Source organism: Carassius auratus, unplaced genomic scaffold, assembly GCF_003368295.1.
Source record: "Carassius auratus strain Wakin unplaced genomic scaffold, ASM336829v1 scaf_tig00006550, whole genome shotgun sequence".
Classification (NCBI taxonomy): domain Eukaryota; kingdom Metazoa; phylum Chordata; class Actinopteri; order Cypriniformes; family Cyprinidae; genus Carassius; species Carassius auratus.
In genome coordinates this window covers 23762-34177 of record NW_020523764.1, presented here as the reverse complement: position 1 = coordinate 34177, position 10416 = coordinate 23762, and positions in this window count along the sequence as shown.

The following is a 10416-nucleotide window of genomic DNA, read 5'->3' as shown; positions in this document are numbered from 1 at the left end:
GTAATAGTAATTATTTATGTATCAGATACAATTAATAACTTTATTACATTTATTTATTTAAATGTATTAATCAAATTATGACATTAAGTAACAACAGATACAGTAATCATAAGGAAATTTATATATTTATATAATTTTTGAATATTTATGTATTTATTTACTGTAATTAGCATGTCAAATAAAAACATACATTTTTTATTTCATGTTATATAAAGAATGCTTGACATTGATTTTATTATATTTTCATACTTGGAAATTTGTCCAGTGTATAAATTACCATTTAATTTTCTTATGTAATTGAACAAAAGACATTTAAATTTGAAAAATGTACAGATGGGAAAATATCAGCAAAGTGTAAGTTATTTAATGGCAACACAACCAGTTGACAATAAAATTCATTATCAGCTATTTTCCATACAGTTTTGTACTGCAGTTGTAGTCTCTAGACTCTTGTGCTCTCATATAGTGAGTCAGTGTGTTTTCATCACAAAACTCTCTGTTGGACAAAGTGGACATACAGCGGAGTGGTTTTGTGAGATCTGGTCCGTGACAGACCTGGAGCAAAACAAAACCCTGAGGAGTATCTCTAGACAGACATCTCTAAAAAATAATATCATTGTCAGTCTGGCTGGGATAATAGCTTAGGTCAATATTAGGAGAGGTGATCTGTTTGCGTAGTCTATGTTGGTACCTTAAATGTTTATGAGGAAGTAGCTGAATGCACAGAGGTGGGACTGGGTGATCGCTGGGAGATTTAAGAGGATTTGGCTTATTGACACTGATCTATTGGTGATTGTGTTCTACAGAGTCAGCCTTTATGTCCACAATGCACTCCATTATGCCAGAAGGTGAGACAGCAATGCTATCAAAGCTTAGGCCCATTATCTATATGAAGAGAGCTATTTGATGGAAAACCAAACTGCAATAAAGGCAGGGTTTGGGGAGTCACGGAAAATCAGTAATGTGTAATAATCTTTGCATCAGAATCAACCATCTAATATTTTTAGCCTGCTAACCAGTCATGAAAATGACTCTCAAAGGCAGTGACTGTCCTTAATGTGGATAGTCAACTATAGTTAAGCCACTCATAGGTTGAGTGTCCTAAAAGTGAACATACAGGTAATATTAAAACATTCAGCATAGCAACACTGGCACAACCAATGACGTGAGTTTGTGGCGTGACTATCCCTTTGTCCAACCAATGGAAGATGAAGTATATATATATATGTTTGTGTGTGTGTGTGTGTGTGTGTGTGTGTGTGTGTGTGTGTGTGTGTAAATATACATTATACATCCATACATATATGTATGGGCATACAAGATAAACAACTTCAGCTGTACTTTACCCTATGACATCATCCAAAGTCATTTTTGGCCTGTGGGTGAGATCTGCCCAACTGATGTGAAAACATATGGTGGGGCTCCAAATGTGCCTGTCACCAGTCTTGGCACACATGTGACACCAACGGCAAAATAGCAGCCGGAACATTCCCCGCCATCCTCCAGGGAAGGAAGGACACAGCTGAGCTGCCCAGCACCACAGACCAGACACAGGGAAAAAAAACTGTCTGGAATGCTGCCACTGAAATGGGACCAGAAAAGATACCTCATATTATTCAAATAGCAAGGGACTGTGTTGATTTACCAATAATATAGACGTAGTTTGTCCCTGGAGGATTCCCATTAAGAAATCCTTTGTTTAAATTTGTACAGAAATAATTCAGAAAAATCTAGCATGTTTATATATACTACCATTCAGTTTAGGAGCAGTAAGATGTTTTAATGTTGATGAAAGTCTCTTCTGCTCACCAAGGCTGCATTTATTTGATGGAAAAATACAAAAAAACAGTAATATTGTGAAATGCATTTTGAATTTTGAAATTAGTATTTATTTATTTTTTTTATTTTTTTTATATGTATATAAAATGGATTTTTAACATCATTACACCAGTCTTCAGTGTCACACGATCCATCAGGAATCATTCTAATATGCTGATTTGCTTCTTAGAAAACATTTCTTATTTTTATCAAATTTGCAAAGCTGTTTTGGCTGCTTAATATTTTTCTGTAAACTGTATAATTATATGCATTTCCATTATCTGCCAGTTTCTCCATTCTCTATGCACTCAGCAGAAAGGTGCCATTACATGTGCTTTTAGATCACTGAAAAGTAACAATGCTTATTGCTTCGTTTTCTAGGAACAGATGCAGTAAAATTGGGATTAATGAGGATTACACAGAAAAGTTGTTCCCCTAGTCTTCTTCAGAGAAAGTGTCTTGTTGAAGTTGCAGTGAATATTGACTGTCAGCCAGTGTTTTGTATTTATTACATGGCCGGCTGACTAAATCATTCTGTCACGTCATGAGTCTCTTGCCTTTGTAAATGTCAGACTCTCACTTTTCCATAATGCATTGGAGTGCTTTGAATGGCAGGTCCATTCATAAGCAGATTGCATATTTTGATATTTGAGGGAGGAGGTTTTATCCACATGGTTCTGTGTGCATGTTGTTTAGTGGATTTTGAGATTCAGTGTGGAGAAAAATTGAATAATGAAAAGTGGAAAAGGTCACAGCTAATAATTAGCTAGAAGGGCAAGATGATATGAGAAAACTTAAATGAAATGAATAGATCTCACTCAGAAGCCCTTTAACATAATGCACAAAAAACACATATATGCCTACAGTGGCCCATTATCTAGTGTTTATTATCTAGTGTTTTATCATTTAAAAACAACTTTTGGAAAATGTTTTGTTTTAGTGAGATTAAAATGTACAGAGGGTATCATACCCAATCTGAGGGCACAGTTTTTGGAATTTTCAAATAAACATTTGTATTTCTTAACTTAAAGGTACAGTTCACAAAAAAAATTAAAAAATAAAAATAAACTTTACTCACCGTCAGGCAATCTAAGATGTAGATGAGTTTGCTTGTTCATCAAAATATATTTGGAGATGTACAGGATTACATCACTTGCTCACCAGTGAATGGGTGCCGTCAGAATGAGAGTTCAAACAGCTGATAAAAAAATCACAAGTGTAATCCACATGAATTCAGTCCATCAGTCAACATCTTGTGAAGCAAAAAGCTGCATGTTTGTTATAAAGAGATCCATCGAGGCACTTTTAACAAGTCCTCCATCCATGATATTGCTTTATCCACTGAAAATGTTTATGTGAATCAGGAGAGAAATATGGACAGATCAAGAACTATTTACAAGTAAAAAAATAAGTTCAGTGGATTTTGATTTAAGAGAGCATTAATATGAATTTATGACTCCTTTTTTAGCCAAAAACATTTAGTTTGAAATAAAAAAAAGTGAAGAAAAATGGATTTGTTGTTTACAAACATGCAACTTTTCACATTACAAGATGTTAATTTATAGACTGTCATGTGGATCATTTATGTCTAAATCTGGTTGGTCTAGTTAAGTCCTATACCTCATGCCACTCAAAATAAATGAATGATGATCACTTGCAAATTCAGTTGCAAATTATCTTTTTTTTCACATATTACATTGGATGTCCTTTGCACACTAAGCGCAAACTATACAATTGAAAGTGCCACTGGTGTCTCTAAAAAGACAAGGTTGCATGACACACCTGCGTGTGCTGTCTTTTCATAATAGGAATGCCATTTGGTTTGATATTTTGTTAGTTAATGCAGTGACATTCATACATTTTTAATGTTAAGTGCTTTGTTTCACACAGCTGAGCTTAATAAAGCAGTCAGTCAGTCAGTCTTAAAAGCATGCACTGTGATTTATTACTTGTTTATGCTGTCTCTAGATCAGTCTTTAACACTTGTTTTTTTTTTCTCACACAGGTCAAAGTAAAAGGATAACTGCCTTATCAGCCAATCAAAACGATGAACTGATGTTTGAACTTGTCTTTCTACGTAAATGTCTTAACATGATAGTGTCTTACGGATTGTCGAAGGAACACAGAACCGACACTTCAACCTCAAAGACTCCAAGTGGATTTTCTTTGTCTACGCCCAGCCCTTCCTCCACCAGAGCGCTGCCATCAGGCACGAGAGAGCCCTCATGTGGCCGACCCCCTCTCATCATTAGCAGTGCGAAACGGAGGAGCAGATTGAGTCAATGTCTGTGGATAGATCTGCAATAAGAAAGACTTGGAATCGTGCAATGGTACACAGAGATGATATAGTGTCAGTGTCTCCAACTGACTTTCACGGAAACCATCCATACTTAAAGAATGTTCATTAAATAGTCAGTATGACATTAGTTATCTAGTCCTACAATCTTTCAAATGGTCTCTTGAGTGGAGAGTCATTATTCCAGTTGTGTTTACAAAGGGTTATTCCAAGCATCGGAATTACCATCTGTGTTTAATTGCAACCCAAGTCAGTTTTTCTTCTTTCTCCTGGATGTACTTGTCTTGAAAGTGCCAAGAACAGTTACGTAAAAAAAAAACTAAAAAAAATCAAATAAAGAAATTAGTAGCTGCTAAGAGATTCATATTTTTTTGGAGTTAAACGAAACTATGATTTTATCCGTTCGACGTCACCATGGGATCACCCGTATTTGTTTGCATGAGGTGTCCAAATCTGTTGCGTATTTAATATCTTTCAGCTAGACATAGGCTGACCTTGGAACGGGTAACAGTCGCTACAAAAGGTTACTTGTGAATATTGTTGTTTTTTAAGACGGTGTTGAGTCTTGTTAACAAGATAACGGATAGAAAACCAATTGTAACTTCTTTCTATTTTAAGCCTTTTTTAACGTGTGCCAGTGTTCACTCTTTTCTAGTAGCCTAATAATTTATTATGGTGTGTAAGTGGCCCTTTCTTTTCAATATTCCTGTACATACTGAGGGGGGTAGGGATAGAGATGCAGTATTTCTAGTGATGTGACATGAGAAGAGGTGTGAGGAAGAGTCTAATCTGGTTAGAACGCTTTGTTTTGTGTAGTAACAGGACCCCAAGAATAACGAGTTTTCGTTCCCCAATATTTAGGCGAAAGGGATAGAATCGCGCAAAATGCTGAAGCTATTCAGGTGTTTTAGCTGTGCTGTATAACTTCTTTTGTTACTTGCCTCGTGAATGAATATCAACAAAGAGTTTCTTTTAATGCTGCACTTTCAATTGCCTAAAATACTGTGCATATTGTAGCCCTTGGATGATGCGTGAAAGCAAGAAATGTTTTCATTTTGCTCAAACTACCATGCCAAAGCGCAGCTGAGTAACATACCCCCCCCCCCCCCCCCCCCACAGATGATGTGTATTTCTCCACTGTATATTATCTTTTCCCTTAAACTGATTCTAGTAACTGTGTGGAGTTGGCATATGTATGCGGTTTGGTGTCGAATATTCTGAGAGAAAGTGCCTAAAATGACATCTTGTTAACATTCCAATAAATAATGTTCCAATAAATGGCAATCTGCTCTCACCCCGAACAGCTGTACATAAACAGAGGGTCTGACTGAACTGGGTTTCATCAAACACCTTGTGAACTGCACTGGCAAAGCTAAGTGGCTTTGATAATTAATAAAGATATTTTAGCTGCGGCACTCTCCAGACCTCACTGGCAAATAATTCCCTGCAGTCCCTTGCTGCAGTCGTTCTGCATCTGACTCGATATGGAGTGATAGATGTTTGTATGGGTACTGCAATTAATCAGAATGATGACACTAGGAAAGGAAAGCTGTATGGGCATGTCTCTCAGAACCAGACTTTTATTTTTGTATTTTAATTTGTATTAATAAGGGAGATTATTATATAATTTATCTTAAATTATATTATTTATTAGAATACTGTAATGCACAAACATCACAATCTCATTACTGTAATGCAATAATAATATCAAAAGTAGAATATTACAGTAATGAAAGTCTTGATAGAATAACCATTAAGAATATTGGGAACTTAAAAAAACAAACAAAATTGGTAACAAAAAAGAAGCAGCAGGAAATGTTATAACAGTAATGTTATAAAATATCTTAAATGTCTTATAGAATTAAATCATAAAAAGGGGACCTTAATAATTAAATAAAAAGCATTGAATTTATTTGCAAATTACTTAAATGCCTCCTGATATATATACACTGATCAAGCATCACATTATGACCACTGACAGAATAACACTGATTATCTCTTCATCACTGCATCTGTTAGTGGGTGGGATATGTGAACATTTTGTCCTCAAAGTTGATGTGTTAGAAGCAGAAAAAAATGGGTAAGCATAAAGATTTGAGCGAGTTTGACAAGGGCCTAGGATAGATGACTGGGTCAGAGCGTCTCTAAAACGGCAAGCTCTTGTGGCCTGTTCCCAGTCTGCAGTGGTCAGTATCTATCAAAAGAGGCCCAAGGAAGGAACAGTGGAGAACTGACGACAGGTTCAGGGCTCATTGATGCACATGGGGAATAAAGGCTGGCCTGTGTGGTCTGAGCCAACAGATGAGCTACTGTAGCTCAAACTGCTCAAGAAGTTAATGCTGGTTCTGATGGAAAGCTGTCACAATATACAGTGCATCACAGTTTGTTGTGTATGGGGCTGCATAGCCACAGACCAGTCAAGGTGCCCCTGCTGACCCCTGCCCACTGAAGAAAGTGCAAACAGTGGGCATGTGAGCATTAGCAATGGACCTCGGAGCAATTGAAAAAGGTGGCCTGCGAATGACATTTTCTTTTACATCACATGGATTGCCGGGTGCTTGTGCGTCGTACCTGGGGAAAACATGGTATCAGGATGCATTAAGGGAAGAAGGCAAGCTGGCAGAGGCAGTGTGATGCTTTGGGCAATTCTCTGCTGGGAAACATCCATATGGATGTTACTTGACACGTACTGTACCACCTACCTAAGCATTGTTGCAGACCATGTACACCCTTTCATGTAAACAGTATTCCCTGGTGACTGTGGCCTCTTTCAGCAGGATAATGTGCCCTGCCACAAAGCAAAAATGGTTCAGGAATGGTTTGAAGAGCACAACAACAAGTTTGAGGTGTTGACCTGGCCTTCCTCAGATCTCAATCCAATCGAGCATCTGTGAGATGTGCTGAACACCTTTCCATGAAGGCCCCACCTTGCAACTTACAGGACTTAAATGATCTGCTGTTAACATTTAGGTGCCAGATACCACAGCACAGCTTCAGGAGTCTAGTGGAGTCCATGCCTCGACAGATGAGGACTATATTGGCAGCAAAAGTGCTGTTTTGACTAACATATTATTAGGAAGGTGGTCATAATGTTATGCCTGATCGGTTTATATATATATATGTGTGTGTGTGTGTGTGTGTGTGTGTGTGCGTAATTTAATTGTGGAATTATTTTATTGATTTTACTTTTTTATTATTTGGAGTTTGGGGTAGTTGCTTATGTTTATGCTTATGCCTAAACTACTCAAAGATGAGCAGATTCCAAAAGATTGAGACTTGCAACAGTCTACCATACTTTCAAGACATTTGTAAATACATCCTGATTCAACATGGTGCTTGATTAGACTTTATCATATTTAATAAACAGGGCAAAGTTAAAGCAAAAAAAAATTTTTTTTCAATAAAAAGCATGTTCTGCTTCTCAATATACTTGCAAGGCACATTCTAAGCTTACATGAGATTTACCCAGCATTAATACATGTAAAACAAGACTTGACAATGTTAAATGTCAAATTTGATCAAATCATACTTATGAGCTGAAAGAAGCCTGAATGAAAATGAATACCGTTCTAGTTCAGGAAATCCTGCATGGTGCTTCTACCCAGGAGTGCTCTAACCAAAACTGGGAATAAAAAATATGGATTCAGAAATTGGTTTAAATTCTTGTGAAGTGTACAACATGGTCCGATCAAAATAGCAAGTCATTAAATGGTCCACTATGATATTGTCAAACAAATGACACTCATGGTAGATGCTTTAAGCAGCTTTCCAGGTTGATTTTATTGGGTTCAGTGCTGAGTTTTGAACAGGTAGGAATTTTCTATTTCTGTAACTTTTAAAGAATGACTGTAAATAAAACCAGACTGTGTCATTGACTCTTTATTTTGCTTCTCTTATCAGTTACTTCACTTCTTTGTCATTCTTATGCCGTTTCCAAGTAGTAACATCTCATATAGCACATAGCGACTGTGCCTAGCAACAGACTGTAGCTTTGACAGTCACTGATGACTGTCTTCCACTTAAAAATGAATCGCTGTCAGTCATGCACGGCAAGCCCTGAATTTCCCTCACAGCAGTAGTGATGTGCTCCAGCATCAAATGTTCTAGTTGCACACTGCCTTTTGTTCTTTCGTAAATGCTAAAAGCGTTTGTTTTACAGTCATGTGCTGTGCTACTGCCCACTGAGAAGCAATGATTAAAGATCACATGCACACACACACTTAATCAGTCATGCAGCTACCTGAGCATTCTTATTTTAGTACCAGAGAGATACTAGTTTGTTTTTTACTACACATATTCTGAATCATATTCGTTTTTGTCTATTATATTTGTTTTTGAATCCTTTCTTGGAACAGAAAAGGGGGAAATGGCCTCATAGAACACTTTGTTCCCGCTTCTGGAGAGGTGGGGAAATCTAAAGAAGTACGAGTTAAGGAGAAATCATTTGAAACTACTGAGATACTGTATGTGCACTGTGCTTTGAGCTGCACGTGGAGGTCACATCATAATATGCAAAATCCCACAACGTTAAGAGCTATTGATGATGTTTGGAAAACCCACTGTGCAATCTTTAATATTTCAGAGGTATAAAACTATTTCCACATTCCATTCTGTACAAAGACTGTATGGGTACTTACAGAGGGGCACAGAGGGGTTGTGCTGTGGAGAGAGGTGATATATAGGGATGAAAGACCAGATTTTGCTACAGAACGCTGCTGACACTAAAGTTGTTCTCTGCACATTTTGATGGCATAAGCATTCCCTACCATTACCTTATCATTTCAGCCCTGTCCATCAGACACTGAGTCTGGGCTCTGTGCCACAGACCCCATAAGTTGTTGAATCATCATGATCCATAATATTTTATCTACACTATTAATGGGAACACTGTAGAAAATGTACCGACTTATCACAGGACTGAATCATCTAATTGCTGACTTCAAGTTTCTTAAGTGTTCAGGAGCAAACCCTTATAATTTGAATTGATTATTAAGGCTGCACTATATAATGTTTAAAAATTAATTACAAAAAAAAAAAAAAAACCATACTCCAACAATTGTTTTATTTACAACTTGAGAAAAAAAAAGTGTTTTATTCATTATTATAATAAATATTAACTGGGAGTAGCATTGTGATGATTCATGATAACTATGGACTTTTATCATTGCTAAAATTAGGCAGCTTGTTAAAAAGAAGTGTGCTATTGTTTTTATTAATGCAACATTTTAGCCTGCCAGATGATAAAATTAGCACATAAAAAGAGAGAGAAAACACATTTTGAAGGAGGGACGTAAACCACTAGCTACAACCAAGAACACTCCAGTAACTACAAAGCATTATGCTAAAAAAACAAACAAAAAAAACACCCCAGCAACCACCTATAAACTCTTGGCAGTGAACTGATGAGTTTTTCAGAGCCAAAAATGTTCTTTAATCTTTGTATCCAACCTTTATCCATTTAGGCACTAAAAATGACAGGAAATATGAATATAGATGTCTCAAAGCAGCTCAGGGACTCTGCTTCTACAACTCAAACGAGCCTCCATGTAGCGCAGGATTTGGTTGCTTTGCACGTGTAAAGCATGCTTGAATGCATTCTGTGACATTGTGACCCCTCTTTGATTCATCTCAGATAATAACAGATGGTCACTCCTTAGAATTTTTAAAATTAGCCCCCTAACAGATGGATGTTTAAGCATGACTAATATTCGTGATTTTGATTTATTAATTAATGACGGGTTTGTGTCACGCTATTATAAATTGCCACACAACACTGACCATTTGTCAAACAAGCTCAGTTTAAAAAGCCATCTTGGGAAGCAGTGCACTTTCTGTTATTTCAAGGAAGGAATAGCCATTTCGTGTTTAGACGTGCTTGCAAAAACATAATGTTAACATAATAAAATGCATATCAATAGCTTACAAGTGAAATTATTAACATGCTACATAACTTATGCTACACATTATTTAATTATTAACATCTTTAGCAATATTTCCCTTTTGCTTTTATATAAAGCCGAAAGCTTTCATTTCTGACCTTGCAAGGCTTAAAGATGCTGTGAATGTGCAAATATCATCAGGGACCCTAGGGCCACTTTATCATAAAGGAGATCACCAAGGTGGGGCAGAATGTTGATTCAGCATGTACAGCTTGTCCAAGAGACCTATTACTGGGTTGATTTACCTTTTACTTTTCCAAACATACCTCACACTGAGCATTTGCTTATGTCATTCCTTTTTCTAAAATTCGTAGCCTGTGAAGCACCGAATCTGAACCCATCTAAAGCAAATTGAGGTTCTTT